Source organism: Protopterus annectens, chromosome 12.part0 (assembly GCF_019279795.1).
Source record: "Protopterus annectens isolate FY-2018-M chromosome 12.part0, PAN1.0, whole genome shotgun sequence".
NCBI lineage: Eukaryota > Metazoa > Chordata > Ceratodontiformes > Protopteridae > Protopterus > Protopterus annectens.
Window position 1 is genome coordinate 1,379,750,150 of NC_056746.1, and position 24,702 is coordinate 1,379,774,851.

General features: G+C 41.6%; 1 protein-coding gene and 1 non-coding gene across 2 annotated transcripts in view; both read right to left on the reverse strand.

Annotated features, from left to right (window-relative positions):
• Positions 1 to 24,702, reverse strand: part of FAM110A (family with sequence similarity 110 member A) — a 468,677-nt gene that overhangs the window by 246,225 nt on the left and 197,750 nt on the right. The gene's annotated exons all lie outside the window — the stretch shown is intronic.
• Positions 10,470 to 10,540, reverse strand: TRNAG-CCC. The gene has a single exon. It is a non-coding gene; the product is annotated as a tRNA-Gly (tRNA).

Consider the following 24,702-nt stretch of genomic DNA (forward strand, 5'->3'; position numbering starts at 1 on the left):
ACGAAAACCCAAGGGTTTGGAATACTGCAACATGAGAATAGGAGGACATCATTAATGTGTGAGATTTTATTGCGGCTCTTAATTTGCAATAGTTTGTAAATTTGGTTAGCCAGAGGCCCATGACATCAGCCTTGACTTCAGACAAATAAACGTCAAAAACAAGTGATCCCCAAGACTGATCCCCTGACAGACTCACTTGTGACTTTGTAGAGGTCAACTCCCCAGTTCTAACCTCCTGCACTCTGTCTGTGAGCCAGCCGGCTATCCACTAGGTGACAAAGATTTACACCTAACCTCTCAAGTTTGTCAACAAAGCCAGAGTGGGTATTCTGCCAAATGCCTTGGCCAGGTCAAGGTAAGCAGTGTGAACCATTTCCCCCTCATCCATTGCTTTGGCGACCTTCTCAAAGAAGTCCACTAGGCAAAGTATGGCTGACCTGCCTTTGACGGTTGGCTCCAGGGTCTGGAGGCTTCCTGTCATTACTGATAATTTCCATGATAATTTTTTTACATGGATTTGCTTACGAGACTAGTGAAACTTATAAATTTGTATTTTCCAGGGTCTACAGATTTGTGCAGAGGGATGACTGTTGCTGTTCTCCATTAATTAGGCATAAAGCCTGTTTGAAGGCTACATTTAAATAGTAATTCCAGATGGCCTGATACGTCATGTTTCATGCTATTTAGCAGGCTTCCTGTGATATCATATAGATTCATCAATGTAGCATTCCTGGCCTTACAGAGAACATTAAAGACCTGTTCCACAGTGACAGTAGAGTGGAGTTGCATTGAATGGTACCTCCTGAATGGGGGGGGGGGGTTGAGGGGGAGAGAGTTAGAGCTGAATTTGTCTGCCAGTAGGTTTGCTACATCTTCTGGCTCAATATAGGTGGCTTCATTTAGGAACAAGCTCTGCACACAACTGTACATTGCCTTTGAGGTTACATTGCCTTTGAGGTTGCGAACATGCAAACATAGCTAAAGAATGGCTTGTGATTCTCCTTGGCCTGAGAGGACAAATGTACCTCAAATTTGGCTTTGGCAGACTATTTTACCTCTGAGTTGTCTGTTTAGTTTGATGAGAGTGCTTTCATCCTGCTGAGTGCTATACCTCCTAAGGTCACTTGGACGACGTACAAAATATGCCCCATGACAAGTTGCCCATTCATTATATCATACAAACAACAAACCAGCACTCAGTACATCAAAAAAGGGAACAAATGTCCTTTTATGATGCACTACTTATGACCAGAGTGCATTTAGCTCAACTTTGTCTGTACAGTAGTAGTGTTATGGGAATGTTTTTTTTTTTTTAAAGTTAATATGCACATTAGGGTTAGGGGCAGGGTTAACACATATTAAGGTGGAGCAGAGTAGCCTCCAAGTTCCACTTTAGTAATACATGCTAAACTCTTGCCCCAATCACTGTGCATCTTAACTTGAACAAAACCATTCAACCATACACAATGCCTTTTTCCAATTTTTGCGCATGGGTTCAGGGTGTCACTTCAGTGACAATCGTCTACAGACAAGGTTTACACTGCCAGGTGGCTAGCCCTGCCACGGTAGTTCTTCCACATCACACACACACTCACTTGCACGTCTGGCCAATTTTAGAGTATCCAATCCAACTACTACATGTCTTTGGAATGTGAGAGGAAAACGGAGCACTCGGGAAACCCAGACAAACACAAGGGGGACATGCAGACTCCACACAAAAGGCACTCCAGCTGAGAGTCAAACAAGGGGACCTCTCACTGTTTGGCAAAAATGCTATCCGTTGCACCACTGTGCCCTTTAACACTACCTCTACAAAAGGCAGCTCAGATACTCACTACACACACACACACACGTGCACAAACACACACACCCACAAATATTACATCCATCCCCTAACCATAAATACTCACAATCACACACACATGCACTTAATCTATACCCTTATCTACCACACACACAAACACACACACCCACAAATATTACACCCATCCCCTAACCATAAATACTCACAATCACACACACATGCACTTAATCTATACCCTTATCTACCACACACACACACACACACACACACACACACACACACCCTTGTAAACATCCCCTCTTACCTTTTTCAGCAAAGCAAACATTATACAAAACATCAGTCCGATACCCCAAATGTTTGCACAAACAACCCTGCACTTTTGGCTGCTGATCAAATGCACAACACTCCATCCATGCCAGAAAATATAATGTTTCATAAAACACAGAAATGTTGAAGTGCGGGGAAACAGGATTTAAGAAGACAGTTTTGTTGTAGTGATGACAGAATGCAAGTTAAATGAACCAGAGGTTAGGGGTGTTTTAAGTTTTATGTTAGGAAGTAAAAATCCAAATATATTCAAAATAAATTTTCCATTTGAGATCCTATAAAAACACACACACTAACCCCATAACAGACAGTGACAGAATGGCTCCAGTCAAGAGTTACAGCTGCAGTCTTTCAACTCCCTTTCTCCATCTTGTTGGAACACACTGCCTCTAACACAATGACCCACCAGCCCAGACCAAAGGGCCCTGCAATCCACTGTACATTACAGCAGAGATGGAGGCAGTGCCAGCAGGACTAAAAGGCCATGCACATAGCTGCAACTGCTACCACTGCACTAGCCTGGCTATTACAGCACCACATCATAAGAGCAAAATAGAATCGCAGACCACACACATTTTTACTGTACTGCAACACTGCTCTTGCTAAACTTTACAGGAGTGCAAATTTATTCTGCATAAAAACTGAACTGCCTTTAATATATATATATTTCTTTTAATATGCAACATATTACACACCAGGAAATTAATTTAAATGCAAAAGCCCTGCCTCCATTTTACCTAGAAATTTCCAAGAAGAATGAGGAGATAGTAAACAAACTATTTTTTCTCTCTGTGGTTAGATACAAAATAAAACCATGTACTTCGAACTTAGTGCAGCAACGGACTTAGATTCATGAGACCTAAATGAGAAAACACTATTTGGCCTACTGCTGAGCCTCTATAAACGGTCACCAACATATTCAATAAGTTGTAATAAAAAGGGACATATCACATAGCATCTCATACAATGAAACAATTGTAATTTCACAACATACAACTTGTCAAAATAAAAATAAGTTTTTAAATGACAAATGTAAGAGTTTCAGCAGAGACTTCGGATGATCGTTCAGGATATCAGAACAACAATGCTAAGGGTATGAGGCATGCAGTGTGCGACTGCCCACTTAAGCTCCATTCAAGTTTGATAAAATATTGATCAGTAAGACTTGGTCTTCCTTTTCCTTAAAGTTGTGACATGTTGTCAAGAAGAGAACAAAGGTATTACCCTACTACAAAGAATAAGAGATCATTCTAAGAAGTCCATTTTGATGATGGTAAATTCATATCTAAAAAAAAAAAAAAAAAAAAAAAAACATCTGCTCTGATGTCTCTGATTGCAATATTAAAAGATCAGCTATTTATTCATTAAACTAAAAATGCCCACCCCTTCTCATATCCTATCAGCAAAAAGAGCAAATACAATGGCATTTTCATAGCTGTCAGAATAAACTGAATTTTTAAATATTCTGAAAACTATATTACAACACCTGCACAAAACTTTTTATACACAAGTGATGTAGTGTAGAAACCCATCCAAAGTGCGTCAAGTGGTGTAAATATATAGACTATATATATATATATATATATATATATATATATATATATATATATATATATACATACACACACATATACATACATACATATAGTTATATTATTTCAGCACGTTATAAAATTATTTCTTCTTCCGCACAGCCCAATCGTACTTGTACTTTTCTAACAGTTGCTATTGCTTTGTAATTAGGTGAAACTGGTCAAAGAAGGCATCTAAGCTAGATAACCACTTTCAGAAAAATAAATCCAGAAATTCATTGGCCACAAAGTGATGGGAGCAGGAAGTCTAAATGCTAATTCAGCTGAAAATATGCCTTAATGGAAGTGAAAGTCCAGAATTTGTACTCTAATGTAGAACAGAAGATGCTGTTTAAATAGGGGATAATTAATAGGGAATAAAAAGCAGTAGACAACTATCACAATCAGAAGAGATCACAAAAAAATGCAGAGAGACACTAAAAAGCAATTTACAATGGAACAGTGGGAGGACGTACAGCTCCCAAGTATGCAACAAAGTCCAAAAGTTTAGGATTTTTTCTTGGAAGTATTTGTGGATGTATTTTTATACTCCAAGCAGACTTCAAAGGAATTTTTCCTCAGGTACTGAAGGGTGTGTGATAGAGAAGAAAGAGGCAACTGGTAATGCATTTTTGGGTGTGTAATAAATTTTAACCACTTCCTACAGAGTACTCCATCAGAAATAGTGTAAGCGCAAATGGCTCTAAGGATATTACACTTCTGAGCTGGGACACAGGATCTGAATTGCCTTAAGTTTAATTCTACTGGCTGCCAAATAAAAAGCAATGACAACAAAATGGAAAGTCCTGAATATTGTAAAAGAGATGAAAGAATGGAAGACAAACCTTTAGAAAAGGGAAGAAGCAAATTACAGGGGAAAAGTTGATTACAGTTGTATAAATAAACCTAACATAACAGTAAATGTTTGAATGATCACTGTTGCAGCAGTCTTAGCTAGACGGGTTATATCCTGCCAAGGATACAATGGTCGGGCAGCTTCTAAAGCTTCAGGGCACTTTCCATGCACCTGAACTTTCAGGCAGCTCGAGCTAACTAAAAGACAAGTTTGAGCGCAAAGCCCTTCAAAGCTTTCCTGCTAACAGAGACAGTGAGGCTGAGCTCTGAAAGGTCAATGCTAGGAACAAAATGCCTGCACCCTGACGTAAAATACACAGACACACAAAAACAAGGGAGATGACGGGAAGGAAGAATTGGCTACTACAGCAGTGATGTTTGAATGATAAGTTTAACTTGCATAACTGTACTACGTTCATACAATACTGATCACTGCTGCAGTAGCCTCAGCTATATGGGTAGATCATCTTCACTAGCTACATCTGGCACATGGAACAGCAGACCAGGATCCCCTTGAAAATGGTCCTAGAAAAGCATGATAGAGACCAAGAGAAGGAATCCAGCACATACTACTTCATAAAAGGTATATACAGATGATCAAATAGCAACTTCTAGAATACTTCTACAATCCAACGCTTTCTAAAAAGCCACTGATGAAGCCAAGGCCCTGGTAAAGTGGGGACTTGACTCTGCCTGGAATAAATTTGTCATGACGAATATAACAAACTGTAACACCTTTAGACAACAACTTGGAAATAGTCTGTTTTGACACAGGTTGTTCATGCCTACCTTCAAAAGAAATGAACAATTGATCAGAACATTTGAAAGATTTAGTTCTGTCAAGAAAGTATCAGAGTTGTTTGTGGACATCCAAGGAATGGAGAATCCTTTTTCCCTAATTTTTTCGGCAGAAAAATGGGAGATGGACAATCGGGTTTAAAGTAAACTTTGATAACCCTTTCGGCATAAAAGATGGGTTAGTTCTCAAGAAATCCCATCCCTATGGAAAATGAGATCAGGCTAACTCATAAGAGCTTGCAACTCGGATACCTTTCTTGTAGAGGGCAGAGCAATCAGTAAAACAGTTTTCCATATTAAGAATCGCAAATCAGCCAGATTAGTAGGTTTAAATAGAGAAAGCATTAGCTTCTCTAACACAATCTCATGGACAGGCAGACAGTTTTCTTGGAAGCCTCAAGTAAAACCCCTGTCAAGAACATTTGGTCATGAAACTGCACTGAAAGAAGAGGATCCATGGACAGACATACTGAAATTGTCGATAAATGCAACACTGATACAGGAATAACAAAGGCCATATGATAGTAACTCGCACATATATTGTACAACCAGAGAACAACTAGCCATGAATGGATGCTGGTTATGGTTTTAAAGTAACTATCTTTTTTATCTAACACTTTTATTGAATTATCACTTGTGACAAGGCAAGTTTACATTCATATAGAAGTAATCACACTATAATTAACAAACATTTTACTTCACATATACTGCTATATATCATACAACCTAAGCAACCTTATATAAATTATTCAATTCCTGCCCTTTTTATTTTTATAAACAAGAAACATCTTTATTAAACCATCACTTACTACATAGGCAATTATATATTTATACAAATGAAAACAAACCACACTGACACAATCCTAGTTGCAAGCATTTTACATTTATTTATTTATTTACATACATTTGTTTACCAGGAAATTCCAACTGGACATAGGTCCTTTTTCAGTGGAGGCGTGGGGGAGAAAAGCTCCACAGAACAATAAATGAGCAGCAGAGTACATGAAGAACAATTGAATATACATACAATAGCAAATAATACATACTGCAGCAAACATTAGATATAAATACAGTAGGACACATAGTAATGAACAGATATACCAATAGCAAATAATACATACTGCAGCAAACATTAGCTATACATACAAAATGAAACATAGTAATGAACAGATATACCAATATCTAGCTAGAGGCTAGTATTAAAGGTAGGATATAGATACATATATATATATATATATATATATATATATATATATATAATTAAACTCATATACCTAAATCTTATATACAAATGCTGTACTAAACACAAGCAGATGTAAAGCAGAAGCTCCACACGAAGATGGAACACTCTAGAACGGCTAATGGAATGGAAGGGGAAGAAAGAGGAGACTGAGTGAGTAGTACATGTAGTAGAGAGAGGAAGCTAGGTGCAAGTCAGTTGGGTATTCGGAGTTGAGATGACGCGAGGTAGTTAAGCATGTTATAACAGGTCTGAGAGACTGAGTGAGGAGGGAAGGGGAGGGTCAAGTGTGAGCCAGAGCCTGCAGAGGAAGGAATGCAATGTTCAGACAGTGTGAGGCATCGTGGCTGGGGGAGAGGAAGGGTTGGTAAAAGGAGGGTTACTAGTCGGGATTGGTGCATGGGCATAACCAGAGACTTTTTAAGTGAGTTTTTAGTGCAGTCTTGAAATGATTGCAGGAAGGTAGTAATCTGGATATGATGCAGGAGAATAGTGCTTCTCCTGCCAAGTTCTTGGGTTTAATCACTGGAAGGAGATTTTTGCTGCTGGAGCGTAGAGGTCTAGTGGAGCAGTACGGCTGGAGAAGGTTTTGAAGGGATGGGACTTTAAGAGGATGGTTTACTTTGTGGGCAAGAGAAAGTTGATTCAGTTGAAGTTGAGGGTGTTCATGCCAGTCAAGTTTTCTAAGTGAGATACAATGGTGGTTGCGATAAGATGCACCAGTAGCAAACTTAGCAATTTTATTGTAGCAAGTCTTGAGCTTCTTTAGGTCTGTTTGTCTAAAGTAGGTAAGTATATGAGAGGCGTAGAGTAAAGTGAAGATAAGGTGAGAATTGGCAGAAGAAATTCTAGCTGTCTTGAGGAATGGTTTGTTTCTGTACAATGTGCCTAGTTTTTTTTTTTAAATCTTTTTATGGTAAGAGAAATGAGAGTGTCAAATCTGAGATTATCAATCTCAACACCAAGTAGTTTGGTGTGTTCTTTTGAGATGACTGTATTGTCTTTGGCTAGAATATTAAAGTGGGAGATAACTGGGTTAGATTTAGTGGGTTGGAAGATAAGGAGTTTAGTCTTGCTTGGGTTGAGTAATAACTGGGCATTAGATAGCCAGTTTTTTACAGATGAAAACGCTTCCTGTGTGAACAGTAGGGGACCAAGGATGGAGCCTTGGGGAACACAGTGTTACAAGAAGTTGAGGAGATAGGTTATGCCAGAGAACTGATTGGTTTCACGGCTATCTAACTGGCCGCCAACAATCAGTAGCCCATTGGGAAAAGAATAGGTTAGTGAGTTTAGTAGTTTGTGTGAGACCATGTCAAAAGCCTTGGATAGATCCAGAAATATAGCAGAGGAGAACAGGCCATTATTTTTATGATGAAGGATAGCATTAGTGAAAGAGAGTGGTAGTAGTGCTGTGGTATGGCCTGAAGCCATGCTGGGTGCTGGAGAGGAGGTTATTAACTAAGAGGTAGTCTAAGACTTGAGAATGGATGCATTTCTCAAGTATCTTGGAAAATGAAGAAAGGATGGCTATGGGGCAGTATTTGGAAAGCTCAATGGAGGAGCCACCTTTATGGAGGGGAATGATGTCAGATATTTTCCACAGTGTGGGGACATAGCTTTCTGATAAGGACAGATTAAGAGAGACTGGATGAGATAGGGCTTCTGCTGCTATTTTTCGGTATTCAGAGGGGAGACTGCCAGCTGCAAGGTTTGTAGGCTTAAGTTTCAATAGAAGTTTTTTTTATAAAGGAGGTAGGCACTGATGAAAAAGAAAAGACTGTGGGCAGAGTATTTGGTTTTGATGTAGGGAGGGTGGGTAGAGGGTTGTGTTGTTTAGTCAAAGACAGAATGGCTTTAGTAAAGTCTTTATTGAATGAGTCAGCGATACTGCTGGAGGAAGGGTGAGTAGTAGGTGGGGGGGGGGGTTGCCTACTTTACCTGGGGGGAGAATGGAGTTTATTGTGTACCAGAACTGCTTAGGGTTGTGATGGGAGGAGTTTAGGGCAGACTGATAATATTGGGTTTTATCTTCTATTTGCTTTTGACCTTGTTGCGCAACTCTAGGAATGACAGTCTAGAAGAGGCATTTTTTTGTCAAGCGCCAGTGCTCCCAGGCCTTGTCTCCAATTTTCATTAGTGCCCTTTTGATTGTGGCATTTTTTATGGGGGCATGTGTGTTTAGGAAGGTGCTATTGAAGAAGTGGACAGCTTCTTCCAGACTGATGTACTGTGGTGGTGGTGTCCAATCACATTTTTGAAGGAGTGCGAAAAAGGAGAGAAGGTTAAAGTTTATCCTATTTCGGATTTGCCTATAGATGATGGGTTTAGCACAATTTAAATGATGTCTCAGAAGGAATGTTGGAGTGTGGTCACTGAGGCTGTTTGGTAAACAGCCAGCCAAGTATGAGTGAGGGGTTTTTATTGACTAATATCCAGTTGAAAGTAGTATGTTTGTTGGAGTTTTTATTTATCCAGGTAGGTGACTATATTAGTTGAGAGAAACCATGAAAGTTCAGGTGCTGGGCTGGATGATTGTTACTATAAAAGACAGCCAGTTGATATTAAAATCACCTAGGGTTATGGTTTCCTGGGGTAGGGAATTGCTAGCCCAGTTCAGCAGGTTTTCCAGGGGTGGGATGTTTTGGCCAGGTGGAAGTAGCATCCTAGGATGTTGACAGTTTTAGCTGGGTTTAGCTTGAGGTTGGTATACAGGATTATTTCCATTTCCAATGTGGGGGACAGATGTGTTTAGGATCTGGGTGTTGAGGTGGTTTTTAAATATTAGAGCCACACCACCCCCTTTCTTAGATTGTTTATCTACTCGAAGAATGTTATAACCTGTTGGGAGTATTTCCTCACTTTTGATGTGAGATTTGAGCCAGGTTTCAGTCAGGATGAGAACAACAGGAGAGTATAAGACTATGTTGGCATTTAGGTCATGGGCTTTATTAGCTATACTTCTGATATTTAGACACATGAACAGGAGGTCAAATGGCTTTCTGTTGGATGATAGTTGCGAGAAGCAGCAGCTATTAGGCAGATTTACAGGTGAGGACTTGGTAACGGTAGGACCATGGTTAAGGTGGATATCACCACTGAGGGGCAATTTAGATAGGGCAGTAAACATAAGTTTTATAAATCTAGTAATTAACCTGTCATATTTTAGAGATAGTTTGTGTTTGAATGTAACAGGTGACTGGTAATATGGGGGGGTGCATTGAGATAGAGATTGTGGTGGCATGAAAAGTGTAATCAATAGGTGGTTGATGGATAGAAGTGAGTAAGGGTGCAGTGATAGTGGTGGGGTTGGTCTATTATGGAGTTCTGGTAGGATGTAAGATGTGCAAGAAGAGTGCAAGTAAGGAGTGTAAGCACATTAGGCAGTAGCATGATTGTATCAGATGAGCAGATTGAAGTGGGTGGGGTAGTGTGGGTGACAGATGAGATAGGTTACTAGTATTGTTCTGATTGGCTGCTGGTTATTGGGCGGGGTTAGTGCCTAGAATAAATCTAGGTGTATTAGGGCAGGTGAGATTAGGGAGCAGGGTGGGGCGCAAAGTGAGCCTGTGCATAGTATGGGCAAGTGGAGCAGGGCTTAAACCCTTTGTGTCTCGATGGGAGACTAGTAATTTAAAGATGGCTCCATAAACAGCAGGAATCTAATACGGACTTAGTACTGGGGGTGGTGGGGGGGTAGCAAAAAGGGTGTGAACCAGGTGCAATAGGTTCATAGGTTAGTACTAGGCTAACTGCCCTTATAAGCCATTTTTAAGCCTAGCCAGTTACCCCATGTCAGAATCGAACCCAGCACCTTGTGTTTCTAAGGTAAGCACCTCAATCATTACGCCAACCTCCCACCCAAAGGCGACGATGCATTGGCTGGGAATTGAACCCAGGTCTCCTGTGTGGGAAGCAAGAATTGTACCACTGAACCACCAATGCAAGCATGCAAGGTGCAATGCAAAGAAACCAGCCAAACCAGAGGCAAGCAGTGGAAAACTATGAGCGAAGGCCTCAAAAGGGGGTGAGTAGTAATAATATAAACTCTACTTATAAAATGATGGAGAGGAGAGACAGCAAAGTGTATTCAGGTTGGGAGTGTCTCTTCACATTGACTTCCTTTATGAGTAGCCAGTTTATGCACGGATTAGAGTAGGGAGATACATTAGCAATGAAGGGGAATGTATAGAGATGCAAATAAACAGGTGGGGCTCAAGTGATACAAAACTAAGGCAAACAGCACTGAAAGGGCTCCTTTAGGGTTAAGTTTTAATCACCAAGAACAGGAAGGACCTGAATTAAGTGTATACTGTATAGTGGACAGTTAAGATTACTACACAAGTTGGGGGGGCACAAGGCTCAGTCAGTCAGTGTTATCAGCACACTGAGAACTACTAAGTAGCACAGCTAATGTTACAGCTTCACTATCATAACACATACATGTAAGAATGCCTGGGCGGACTGATCCTGCTCTTCAGGCTCAAAGGGTATATCCTTGGTTTAGTTTTCTTCCTAGACTATATGGGTGGGTGGTAGCCGTGGACTGCAGAGTTGCCAGAGTGTGTTGTGAAGAGAGAGAGAAAGAGAGGGTAAAGCTAGTAGAATGAGACAAAGATAGGTTAAAGGATGTAATGAGGAGACAGGAGGGTGTTAACAGATACAGGTCTGAGGACAGAGTGGAGAGAGCAGAGAAAAACAATAGATAGCAGGAGAACAGGTGCTACTGCAACAGTTTGAGAGTACATCAACAGCTAATACATCATAGTGCCATAACTTGGTTTGGAAACAAGTTAATAAATCATCATACATCACTTATAACATACCCAGTCTTTTTCAAACATCGCATAGCACATTTTTTTCAAACACTACATAGCTCATTTAAGTCCCACTGCCTTTTAAAACCTCATTCCTCCCTTGTATGTACTGTTCCCACAATTCCCATTTTTTTCCTATGTAGTTTGCTACTACCCTTGTCTAAAGATCTCAATTCCACTTGTTTCATCTCTGTTGCTATATTCACTACTTCTAGTATAGTTGGTTTAGAGTTTGAATTCCACTTTTTTACTAATTGCTTTTTTGGCAGCCACCATAATTAGACACAGCAAGGCCTTATGTCTAGGCAATTCCAATTCTGTATCACTGCTTAGAAAAAACATCTCCCTCATCAGACCAATCAATGCTGGTTATTGCTGTTGGCACCAAATAGAAAACATTTTCCATTTGCTAACATATGATTTTTCTGGTAGCAGGCCTTCTTGTCTCCATTAGAACCTGCTGCACATCCTCAGTAAACAGGTGCCTACAAGGAATTAAGCCCCTACCATCCAGGCAGTCAAAGTTTATTGATGTTGAGGTGCATCAAACACCCTTGCTCTTGAGTGAGTAGACCCAGTCTGTGAGGAAGCTTGTGGTAATTGACCCTGGCTATTTCCAAAAGGGAGAGCCATGGTTGGCTGAGGCAGAAGGGAATCGCCACAATGATCTTGGAGACTCCTACTAAATCTACAAAAAGCACCCTGCATATCAGTGGAAAGGGTAAAAAAAGCATACCAGAAGATTCCTGTCCAAGTAAAAGAAAAGACATCAGTCTTCCAGGCCTTCTTGAACGGAACCCTCAAGCAGAATCTTGCCAGTTGGTTGTTCAGAGAGGAGACAGAGGTCTACCCGAGGAAACCCCCCCCCCCACAGATGTGTCAAATATTGGAAGGCCGCTGATCTAGTTTCCATTTGTGAGGGTCCTGCTCAGCTTGTCTGTCACACAATTCTGCTGTGACAGAATGTAAGATGCCTGAAGAGTGAATCTGTATCCCAAGCTAACATGACTAGTCTACAAAAGGGGTAAAACCTGACCCCCTCCCTGCTTGTTGACATACCACGATTGTGGTATTCTCTGTTAACACTTGAACAAGTCAAAGGGACCAAAGATGGTTAAGATATCTATGTGCTTGTATCTGACCTTGGTGTTCCACCCTCTGCATTTTTATCCCTTCTGACACTGCTCCTCAAGCAAAGTCTGAACCATCTGTGGTGACCGACTGCTTTGGAGTAGGGAGGGAGAAGGGGAAACCCATTTTTAAGGATATCTGTTGTCTCCACCAAAAGATTTCTCTTCTGACAACCCCCAGCACTGGCATATGAAGGAAAGGGTGTTGATGTTATGACCAGACTTCAGATACCACTGAATCTTTCTCATGTGGAGTCTTGCCGGGGGTATTATGAATATTGTACAGGCCATGAGACCTAAAACCCTGAGGTATTGCATCACAATGATCAAAGTCTGAGTGGAAAACCTTACAAATGGATCTAGATAAAGATCTATTTTTCCCTGTGGAAGAAAAGCACTTTGAACTGAAATGTCCAGGTGACACTCCAGGAACACAATCCTGTGTGAAGGAATCGAGACTTCTGAATGTTCTCTTGGAATCTCACCTTCTGTAAGAGATCTCTCACCCAGGACAGAGATTCCCAACACTTTGAAAGAGACTGTGCAATGATGAGCAAGTCATCTAAATATGGAAAAATGTAGATACCCTGTAGCCCACAATAAGCTTCAACTGGAGTTACACAGTTTGTGAGCATTCTTGGTGCAATGGATAGTCCCAAAGGGTAAGGGAGGGAACTGATAATGTGATTGAGACAAATGGAACCTTACGGAATGTCTGAAGTCTGGATGAAGAGAGATACGATAAGGTTCTAAGCATCTTTCAAGTCTAGTTCTGCAAGGAAATTTGAAAGAGAAAAGAGGCAACAGATTGTGAAGTATCATTTTGAATTTGGGCACTACGATAAATGGCTTTAGGAATGCACAGTTGCGTAAAATCTTACCATAATAGTAGATATCCTTCTCTTCACTGATGCAGTACTCCTTACTATAGGGATCCCCTGCCAAGGGCGGCCCGAAATCAGGCCAGTATACCAAACCCTTCAAGTCACTAAGGGTACCCTGTATGCCACACATGCTCCCAACATGCAGTGTAAGGCATAAAGGTGACATCTGGATGTACCATCCTAAGAACTGATAGACCCAGTAGGTATGCCAGCCCAAGAAGTAGAGCGGTAACAAGCGCATCCAGAAGGGAAAAGAACCAGAGGGAGAGAGAGAATACTGCAACAGTGAAAAGGACACCTACCATCATGGTAAGATTTTACTCAGCTGTAGTATGTTCTTTCATTCCACTGTTTCTGTATTACTTACAATAGGGAGGGTGCAAAAGCTCATGAAAGAGAGACAGAGGACCATCAGAGCCCTCTAGGAACCCATGAAGAATGGCCCTAGCAAAACCAGCTCTAGACCTGGATACCGGATCCAACTTATAGTGCTTGGTAAAAGTATGCACAGAAGTCCAGGCAGCTGCTTCAAGTATAGAGTTGGTATTTAAACCTTTGAAAAAAGCAACAGGAGATGCCACAGACCTAGTAGAATGAGTCTTAACTGAAGAAGGAAGACTCTTGCCACGAAAAGAACAAAAGAAATGGCTTTAGATATCCAAGAAGAAAGTGTTTGCTTGGAAACGGCTAATCCTAAAGATCTAGGATGAAAGGAAACAAAAAGCCTATCAGATTTGCAAAAAGCTTTAGTCTTATCCAAATAAAATTCGAGTTGTTTATGCACATCCAAAGTGTGTAAAACCTCACTAGAAGATTGTGGAGAAGGGAAAAAAAAGTGGGCAAATGAGCAGATGGATTAAGAAACAACCACTTTGGGCATAAAAAGATTGGTACGAAGGGACACCATGTCCTTATGGAAAACTAAAAAAGGAGGAAGAGCAACATAAGGGCTTGAAGCTCAGACACCCATCTGGCAGAAGTAAATACAAACACAAAAACAGTTTTACAAGAACAATGGTGCAAGGGAGCTGAAGCTGCAGGTTCAAAAGGAGCCTGGTTTAGTTTCTCCAAAACAAAATTAAAGGTCCCAGGAAGGAGGGACAGGCTTCCTGGAAACTCTAATATGAAGGACTCCTTAAGAAACTCAGACTCAAATCTAGAGGCTAAAGGTGGTGCTACAGGCAGACAGGCAGAATCAGCTGACAAGTGGGCCTTAACAGAAGAATATGCCAACCCAGGATCAAGCAATTCACACAGACAAGAGAGAACCAAAGAAACATCCACAGATAATGGATCCAGGTTATGAGAAAGACACCAAACAAAAAAACTCTTCCATTTGGATAAGTAGGATTTCCTAGTAGTGGGTTTCTTGGCCTCCTGCAGGACCCTAAGCACGTTCTCAGAAAAAAAAAAGGTGTCTATATGGAATCAAAATCCTACCACCCACAGTGTCAGCTGAAGAGTGTACAGGTGGGGGAGGATGAGAAATCCGTCTTGCGTGAGTAGGTCCACCCTGTGAGGTGACTTGTGATGACTGCCCTTGGCTACATGCAAAAGACGAAACAAATGTTATCTGGGCCGAAGGAGAGTCACCAGCAAGATTTTGGGATCTTCTGCTTTATATTAAGCAGGACTTTTGGAATGAGAATAAGAGAAGGCATAAAGAAACATCCCCTTCCAGGAAAGGGAGAGGGCATCCACCTTCCAGGCCAGAGGACATGGGGCTCTGGCACAAAGAGAGCAAGTTGTCTGTTCACAGGGGAGGCAGACTTATTTGAGGAGTACCCCCACTGGTGGACAATGCCCAGAAACACATCCTGAAGCATCCGCTTGTGGGGATGTGATATGGCCTTGCTCAGACAGTCTGCCACAATGTTCTGCCCTGACAGAATGTAAACTGCCTGAAACGTCACTTGATACTGAACAGCTAGCTCCCACATTTGAAGTGCTAACTTGCAAAAGAGATGAGATCGCCCCCTTGCTTTTTGACATACCACATCACTGTGGTATTGTCTAAGTACCTTGAGGTGTCCTGGAATGAAAAGGGGATGAAATGCCTGAAGAACCAACAGAACCGCTCTCATCTCCGACAGTAATAGGGTCTTTCTTCTGTTGAAGCGACCAGAGGCCCTGCACTTTTTTTTTTTTTTTTTTTGAGAGCTGAAGGAAGCTGCTCATCCCACATCTGAAGCATCTATGAACAGCTCCCAAGAGGGGAGTGGAGACTGAAAAAGAAGCCTTGGATTGAGTGACAACTGCTGACTCCACCACTGAAATTCCAGCTTGCAGCATGGAATAAAAGGGACTATGAATTCTACAAGAGGAGTGCCAAAGCCAAACTGACTTTAGAAACCACTGAAGCTTTCTCATATGGAGTTTGGCTACAGCATAGGAATGGTGAAGGCCATGAAACACAGGGCTTTCAGAAATTCCCTGGCTGTAATTAAGGCCAGAGAAAGAAGGGATTAAAAGAGGGGCTTGGGAGGAGGCAGGAATATCAGCACTGGAACAGTCTATATCCTGCAACCCAGAAAATCATGATCCTCTGACAGAGTCAGTCACAGCCGGCCTTGGGCATAGGCCAACTAGGTGGCTGCCTAGGGCGCCAGTCTAGCAGGTGCACTTTTCTAGAATTTATTTGATGTTGGAAGACTAAGATGGGGGCACCAGGTTGTGTGCTGGGGGTAGTGCCATGGAGCCCTTTTGCCTAGGGCACCAGTTGACCTAAGGCCTCTCCTGGAGTCAGGAAGGACTTTTTGAAATTAATAGTGAACCCCAGGCTTTGCAAGAGGGAAATGGCAAAGTGATGATGCTGCAGAAGAACCTCTGGAGAGGAGGCCTGCAAAAGTAGGTTGTCTATTGAGGGAAAGACCTGTAATCTCCCTTAGCTTGCAAAAAGGGATCACAGGAGTGAGGCATTTGGTGAATACCCTTGGGGCAGTAGAGAGGCCAAAGGGCAAAGCAGAGAACTGAAAATGCCAAGAAGCAACAGAGACATGTAAAAACTTCCTGAAAAAGGGATGAATAGGGATATGAAGATACGCATCCTTGATGTCCAGAGAGACCAGAAAAGCCTGAGGAAGGAGTAGCAGAGGAAACAAAGTCTGAAAGGACAATAACCAAAATGAAGGGACCTTCAAAAAGGTGTTTAGGTGAAAGATCTAGTAAGGGTCTCCAGTGCCCTCTTTTCTGGGGACCAAGAACACTCTGGAATAAAACCCCTTCACCCTTTGAGAAACTGGAACTTCCTGAATAGTTCCCTGAGTCAAGAGATCTGGAAGCACCTTTGGTAAAAAGGCTAACTGTTCTTGGGGGGGGGGGGGGGGCTGAGGAATGCCCATGAAAGGGGTAAGAGATTTCCAGACCATGTAGTACACTTGGTGAATGACAGAAATAACCCAGGAATCCTGAGTAATCTTTAACCAAATATGAATGGACAGGAAAAGAAGAGAAAGAGGAATCTGGGGACAGGGACCGGTGGAGAGAGAGAGGAATGTGGCCAAGAAGAACAGAATAGTTAGACAGCATCTGATTTGTCAGGAAAAGGAGATTTCAGAGCTGAAGGGTCTGGGTAGACTTAGCAGGAGAAGCCCTTCTACCACGCTTCTTACTTTTGGGGGAGGGCGAGACTGCCTACGAACAAAGGCCAACTTATTAGAGTAATTCCTTAAGAATTCAGGTACAGAAGAAGAAACAAAGATATGTTTTAGATCCTGTAAGGCTTACCCTTTCCCTGCAGGAACTTAAATAATTCTGAAGCAGCACCAAACAAATGCTTGTTATCCTTAATATAATCAGACAAAGGTTGAAGCTGAAGCCAGGGATATCTCCTCAGCACAGAGCCAAAAGCAGCAGCCCTAGAAGGAGAATCTGCTGCATCACAACTGCATTAATAGAAAAATGAACCACCTGGGAAGGGCCACCCCTGGCAGGGGATCCCTACTGTAAACAACCCTGCAACAATGAAATGGAAGGGCATAGAAAGATCCACAACTGGTCTCCAAGCATTTTCTTTGTCAGTAAAAGCATCCTAGAATAAAAACCCTTTCCCACCTACAAAGAAGAAATGGGTTCTATCATGCCTTGAGACAGCATGTGATGAAAAACTGGTGGAAATAATAGTCTCTGATCAGGATGACAAATGACCCCCTAGAAAACCTTAATGAATGATTTTTAGAACCCATTTGTCTGAAACAATCTGATGACAAGGAGAAAAATGGAAATTCACACTTTCTGGAAGGATTAAGAATAAGTATATTAGAGGCTCAGCCCAGGTTGGAAGGTTTGGAGACAAAGCCAGAGAGGCAAGATTACGCTGGTTTGGACATGTGCTGAGGAGGGATGCACAGTATATTGGGGAAAAAGATGCTAAGGATGAAGCTGCCAGGTAACAGGAAAAGAGGGAGGCCTAAGATAAGGTTTATGGATATGGTGAGAGAGGACATGCAGGTGGTTGGTGTGACAGAGCAAGATGCAGAGGACAGGAAGAAATGGAAACAGTTGATCTGCTGTGGCGACCCCCAACGGGAGCAGCCGAAAGAAGACACTTTCTGGAAGACAATAGGGGCCAGGGTGGAAGGGGGTCACAAGGTCTCGAACAGTCATTCAGACTTGGGATTGCCTTTGCTTTTGGAAGGTTCAAGACTTTTTTGGAACCCCTTACCATTTCATCTTAAACATCTGTTTACATGTATTTTGTTGCGACTGTTTATCCTTTTTTTGCGCCAAAACTGGATAAGAGGATAGAAAATCTATTTCCTGGATCAGCTTACCACTCTCACTTTTCCATTACTTCTGCAGCAGAGGGGCCAAACACTAGGTTTCTATCAAAGGAGAATTAAAAATCTCATTGTTAACATCATCTAGGAGATTCTCAGAATGCAGCCTTGCAAACCTTGCAAACCTCCTCAAAACATGACCAGTGGCCATAGCTCTGGAAGAAATATCAGAGTCATACACACACAGTAAACAATGAGCAGTGAGCTGTGCATTAATTAAAGCAGACTGCACCGCACAAGGAACTGCAGATTAAACATTCCTCATACTTTCACAGTTTGTCAAAGCAAACATATGAGCCTGCCAATTCAAAATTTTGAAAATCAAAGTTGCACAGGTATACTCCTTTTCCGCATCCATCCATCCTGATCAGAGAAAAAAAAAAAAAAAAGTAGGATTGAAATGCTTAGCAGCAGTGGGACCAGCTAAAGCTACAGCTGCTTGGTCAGGTTTTAAAATAATATATATAAATTTAAAAAGACTGAATAACTATATATCCTATAGGCAGATGGCTGACCATCGGGAAAATTGAAGGCAGTAAACAGCCTCAAAAGTAGACAACAGAAATAACCAAAACTCAAAAAGCAGGACTGGCTAAAAGACTATTTTACTTCAAAGACACGAATAGACACAAAATAAGTAAACGTTGCAATAAAAACTACAAATCCAATCGGAAAGTCAATTCAGTAAGTGCTTTCGTTTGGCGTTTGCCAAACTTTTTCAAACTTGTAAAAAAAAAAAAAAAAAAAGGTGTAGGTTCAAGAAAATGATTCTGTAACAATACACAGTATTTTCTGAGGGATTGAAACACTGCAGTGTTCTCCCACAAACTGGTACATGCTATTAACAGTCTCAAAGAATGAGAACCAACCCAAAAGGCAATCAGTAACTGAGCTCTTCTCAAAGTCTGAATTAGAAATCAGAGGGAAAAATATATCCATCCCTGCATCATCCTGTTCAAATTCAGAACCATGAATCTCTTCAGCAAAAGAGGGATCCTGTTTTCTTTTACTAAAAACTGCTTTTACAAGATGTATCAACAGGCTGAATTAAACCCAGAGAGTCAGTCTCTGTAAACCACTCCTATCCAAAAAATGAACATTAGTAGATACAAGCTTGGTTGTGTTATTATTTCTGACATCTAACCTGGAGCCACCCATGTTACTAATGGTAGTAGCAACTTCCCCAGGGTGAGCACATCATTCAGGCACAACGGCGAAACCTTCCCTGTTCCCTCTCCCAGAAACAACAAGAGTGGCTCTCCTTTGCCCACTAAGAGGGCCCAACAGTTGTGGGGGACACAGCTAAGCCCAGTTCACAGTGGCTGTAGGTGCTATACCAGAGTGATATGTGGCACAACAAAGTCACCCACCTGCAGTTGAGGCAAACTGCTAGCCTGGTGTGGTAGCAAAGGCAGTTTGCTTATTTTCTTTTTGTGGCTGAAGGACTGACCATGGGACTAGTTGCCTGTTCCATGGTCAAGCCAAAAATGGTGCCTCTTTCCCAAGGAAGGCAAGCAGCAACTGCCAGTAAACACTATCTGTCCACAAACGTTTTTTTTTTTTTAACCGAAATACACAGTAAAACACACTTTAAACACTATACCGGTCCCACAAAAGTAAAATAAACGCTTTTCTCCATAGAAAAATGTTTTCAGCTACTTTACTTCACTTTTATCTCATTAATACCAAAGTGGTGTGAACATCACACCTGCAAGCAGCCTACACACATCTCATTCCAGAGTATCTTCTGAAAAAATAAACTTAACAAGAAGACTAACAAAAGTAATTACTTTGTGGATAATAAAAGCTATTAAAACTATAGAAATTGCAGTGTTATGCAAGTGTAATTTGCAGTGATAAAATTTGGTGCACTCAGTCTTTCCATAACTGCTCTACTTTATAATGAGCACAAACACAAAATTATATTTTTGCTAAAATTTCAAACAGTTTGTCACATCTGGAAACTGTATAACCTAGACTTATACATTTTCACATAAATTCATCTATGTTGGGTTAACAAAAATGTCCCAATATAAGTGCATGTATATTGAGATATTTACAGAAATATTAAAAATTGCTTAATTGCATAATTAGCTGTTATAATAACATAGGACTGCTCAATATTTGCAACTTGCAGTGCAAATCTGAAAGAATGTTTTCAACATCCAAGGTTTCACCTGATGTCTTGCAGCAGTTTTCGAAGTATACATGCAAATATTTTATTTTCATAATTGCTCACAAATGACTAGCAAAACTACATTGGGTACAGTGTGATCTAAACTAACATTGACAATGAATGTTCCCATCTCCCAGCATGGCACATCACACCATACTTCTCTATAGCATGTAGGGCGCTCATTTATGAGAATATGAAGAAGAGATGAACAAGCTACTAATTTCTCTTCTACAGAACATTCTCTGAACATCCTAGATAAACAATCAATGTCATTGTTTAATAACTCACTGCACTTCCTAATATTGCCTATTAACTAGCAAGTACATGAAGCCAGACCCAAAACAGTTATGGGCATCATAAAGAGTTATGGGTGTGAACTGGAAGTATACAAAAAGGCAGTATATTCTTGAATGAGTTAAATACGTGTTCCATTTAAAAGTTACAATGTCAAGACAGTCTGTTAAAACCAACATTCCTAGCTTTAAAATAGCTTTTCTGAATAGAAAAGTAAAACAGCAACAAAATTAAGAAAATGAAGCTTTTCCCCCCGAAGGGAACTTACCTGCTCGACAAAGGTGAGCATGAGCAGACTGTCGATGCCTGAATGCGTCAGAGGATCGTATTCTTCAGCAGCAGTAAAGCTCTGAAGGGCTTTATGCCCAAACGTGTCTTTTAGTCAAGCTCAGCTCAAGCTACCTCACAGTTTGGGCAGAGGAAGGTACCGGGGTAGCTTTGGAAGTTGGTCGGCTGTTATATCCTTGGCAGGATAAAACCCCATATAGCTAAAGATACTGCAGCAGTGATCAATATGATTACCATCTCCCGCTACTTTTTGGAGTTCTCCCATTCTTTTGGCCGCTTGCCATACGAAGTTTACAACAGATCTTGATGGTTTAACAACAATTTCTATGCTAGCTTAGACAGGTAACAAGTTTTAGTACTACTGCAGAATTTTACTGAATGGCTAGAGGTTACAGATTCTTCTAGGAAGACTTTTACAAATGGAAGTTTAAGGATGTATGTTACATGTTACTGTACGGCTGTGAGATAGTAGTGAGGCTACTGGAAAATGTTATTTGCTAAATGCTGATGGGAAAAGGACTTTGAAGGTGTTACATGGTAGCTAAATATGGTTTGATGGCTTAGCATGAAGTAACCTGCATTAATTTTATTAAGGAAACTTTTTACATTGGTTGTTCCCATCATTAATTTGTTGGAGGGGGGGGGGGGGGGGGGGTGCTCAAGTGAAAAAAAGTATTCATGCCCTTAAGCCCATTTCTGAACACTTGCTACATTCATTTCCTGCTAGCTCAGGCCCACAGAATACTGCTTAGCTGCAGGGTGGCGGATAATGCCTAATGTTGTTGTACCAGTCGCAACAAATCCAGATGATGGATTTCTTTGCCAAAAATGATCTAATCTGACATGTAACCTTTGCTGGATGCTGCATATATGGCCGGTATAGGTCTGCTATCAGGGATGTTTGTTGAATGCTGATTGCATTAGACCAACTGCAATTTCCCTTTCCTTCTACACAGGTCTTGGGCCTTACTTTTGTTAATAGGGATGGATGATTGGTGCAAAGGTCTGGAAGCTATGCAGGTGAGATTTGATATGCAGTACTTTTGTCTTTTAAGAAGGTCAAGTACAACTTGGTAACCAGTGCAGGATAAAAAAATGCTGACTCTCCTTTGCTGTCAGTGTTGGTAACCCTAAGATCACCAACATTCAGATACTGGACTTCACTCACTTGTTTGATAACTGTATACATCCTAACCAGGAGGTGCATTGCTGGCTGAAAAGCAACTACTTAGTTTCCCATTTTCTACATAAAAAGTACAGTTTTGTACCTACCATAAATGTAGATGTTCGAGTGTACACCCTGCTGCAGTCATCATACTTGGGTTATCCTGTCGTCAGGCGGTCCTGCAGTCGGCTGGAATTCCAAAGTCTTGGTCTGGCGTCGGTTGCTGTCGCTTCTTCCCTGACGTCAGTGCGCCAGGGGTATATATAATGCAACTGACGCCATTTTCTTCAGTTTTTCTTGCCCCAGATGTCAGGTGCCCCCAAAAAGGTGGTCAGTAATTAGTACCAAATTGAGTAAACTTGCACAAATACAAAATCCCTTCAGCTATAAGCAAATACATCAGGAAGGTATTGAAGAGATTTAGCCAATGGGTCAGAGGGGATGGAGGGAGGGTAACCTGGACTGCAGCAGGGTGTACACTCTAACATCTACATTTATGGTAGGTACAAAACTGTACTATGTTCATCGTGTTACAGTCATCACACTTGGGATGAATCCCAAAGCTAAGGATAGGTGGAGGTATCATAGAGGGTTAGAGGAGGCTAGAAGGCCCTGCAGAACTGCAGTGGCGAAGCCCGCCCTGGTCTTAGAGTAAAGTGGTAAGTGATAGTGTTTGGTAAAGGTGTGTACTGAATTCCAAGTTGCAGCTTCCAAAACCTCCTTGGTTGGAACCCCCCTGAGAAAGGCTGTAGAAGTAGCTGTTGCCCTGGTAGAGTAGGGCCTAATGGTAGCAGGAATTGGTTTTCCATGATGGGTGTAGCAAAAACGTATGCAATGACCTATCCATTTGGAAATGGTTTGCTTTGATATAGCCTTCCTTTGAGAAGCTGTAGCATAGGATACAAAGAGCTGGTCAGATTTTCTGAAAGCCTTAGTTTTGTCCAAGTAGTAACGAAGTTGCCTGTGAATGTCCAAGGAATGCAGGAGTCTCTCACCTTTGTTCTGTAGATTTGGGAAGAAGGTGGGTAAGTGGATGGTTTGATTTAAAGCCACACTGGAAACCACCTTAGGCATAAAGGAAGGATTAGTTCGTAAAGAAACCCTGTTTTGATGAAAAATGAGGAAAGGTTCCACTGCCATTAGTGCCTGTAGCTCTGTGACTCTTCTAGCTGAAGTTATTGCTAGCAGCAGGGCAGTCTTCCATGATAGGAACTGAAGATCTGCAGAGAAAGCTGGTTCAAAGGGAGGTAGTGTTAGTTTTTCCAGAACAAAACTGAGGTCCCATGTTAGTGTAGGTGCTCTCCTGGGGGGTCTAATGTTTTTTGCCCCTCTGAGGAACTGCCTTAGAAGTGGATGCGAAAATAAGGGTGGATCCGTGTTGTAGTGGGCTGAAATAGCTGAAGCATGGATTTTAATGGAGGAGAAAGAAAGTCCTTTGTGCAACATCTCAGTTAAATACTGTAGAATGTGAGGCTGAATTGTGTTTTGGCCTTTAGATTGGTTCCAGGCACAAAACCTTTTCCATTTGTCCGAATAAGCTTTCCTGGTGCTTGGCCTCCTAGCTTCCAGAATAACATCCATAACTGCTTGGAAAAGAGGAGCTGGCTGGATGCTTAGTTGATTTGCCATGCAGCCAGATTTAAGGTTTTGAGCTGGCTGTGAAGAATCTGATTGTTTTGTTGTTTGAGTAAATGGGAAATTTGTGGTAATATCCATGGTGGGCCGTGGGCCATATTCCTCAATAGCGGGTACCAGTGCTGGCGTGGCCAGTCTGGGGCTATGAGAATCAGTTGAGGTCTCTCCTTTTTGACTTTCAGAAGTACCTTTGTGAGGAGAGGCAATGGAGGGAAGGCGTATACGGTCAGGTTTTTCCAACTGAAAGAGAGTGCGTCCACTTTCACGCTTGATGGTGAAGTGCCCTTGTACAAAATTTTGTTAGTTGATAGTTTTGAGGGCTGGCAAACAGGTCTATGCCTGGAAGGCCCCATTTTTGAGTTATCATTGTAAATACTTGTGGATCTAGTTTCCACTCGTGGGGATCCATAATGTTTCTGCTGAGGTCGTCTGCCAATGTATTCTTCTGTCCTGGCAGGAATTGAGCTTGTAACTGAACTTGGTAAGCCAGAGCTGTGTTCTATGCTTGCCTGCACAGAGGGTAGGAGTGGGTACCCCCTTGTTTGTTTATGTACCACATTACTGTGGTGTTGTCCGTCTTTATTGTCAGTTGTCCTGGATGTAATAGATCCTTGAAGGCTGTCAGAGCTTTCTGTACAGCTAGCATCTCTTTTTGATTGATGTGCAGATTCCTTTGATCTGCAGTCCATACGCCTTGAATGCACTGTCCTGCCATGTGAGCCCCCCAGGCGTAATCTGATGCATCTGTTGTCATAGTTTGCCTGGCTGGGGGCAAGGTGAAAGGCTGACCCTTGTTGAGGTGACATGCCTGTGACCACCATAGAAACTCCTGTTGTAGGCAGGGAATGAGAGATATCATTGTGTCCAAGCTGTGGCTGTGTTGAGACCATACACTTTTTAGGTACCACTGTAATTTCCTCATATGCAGCTTTGCAAATGG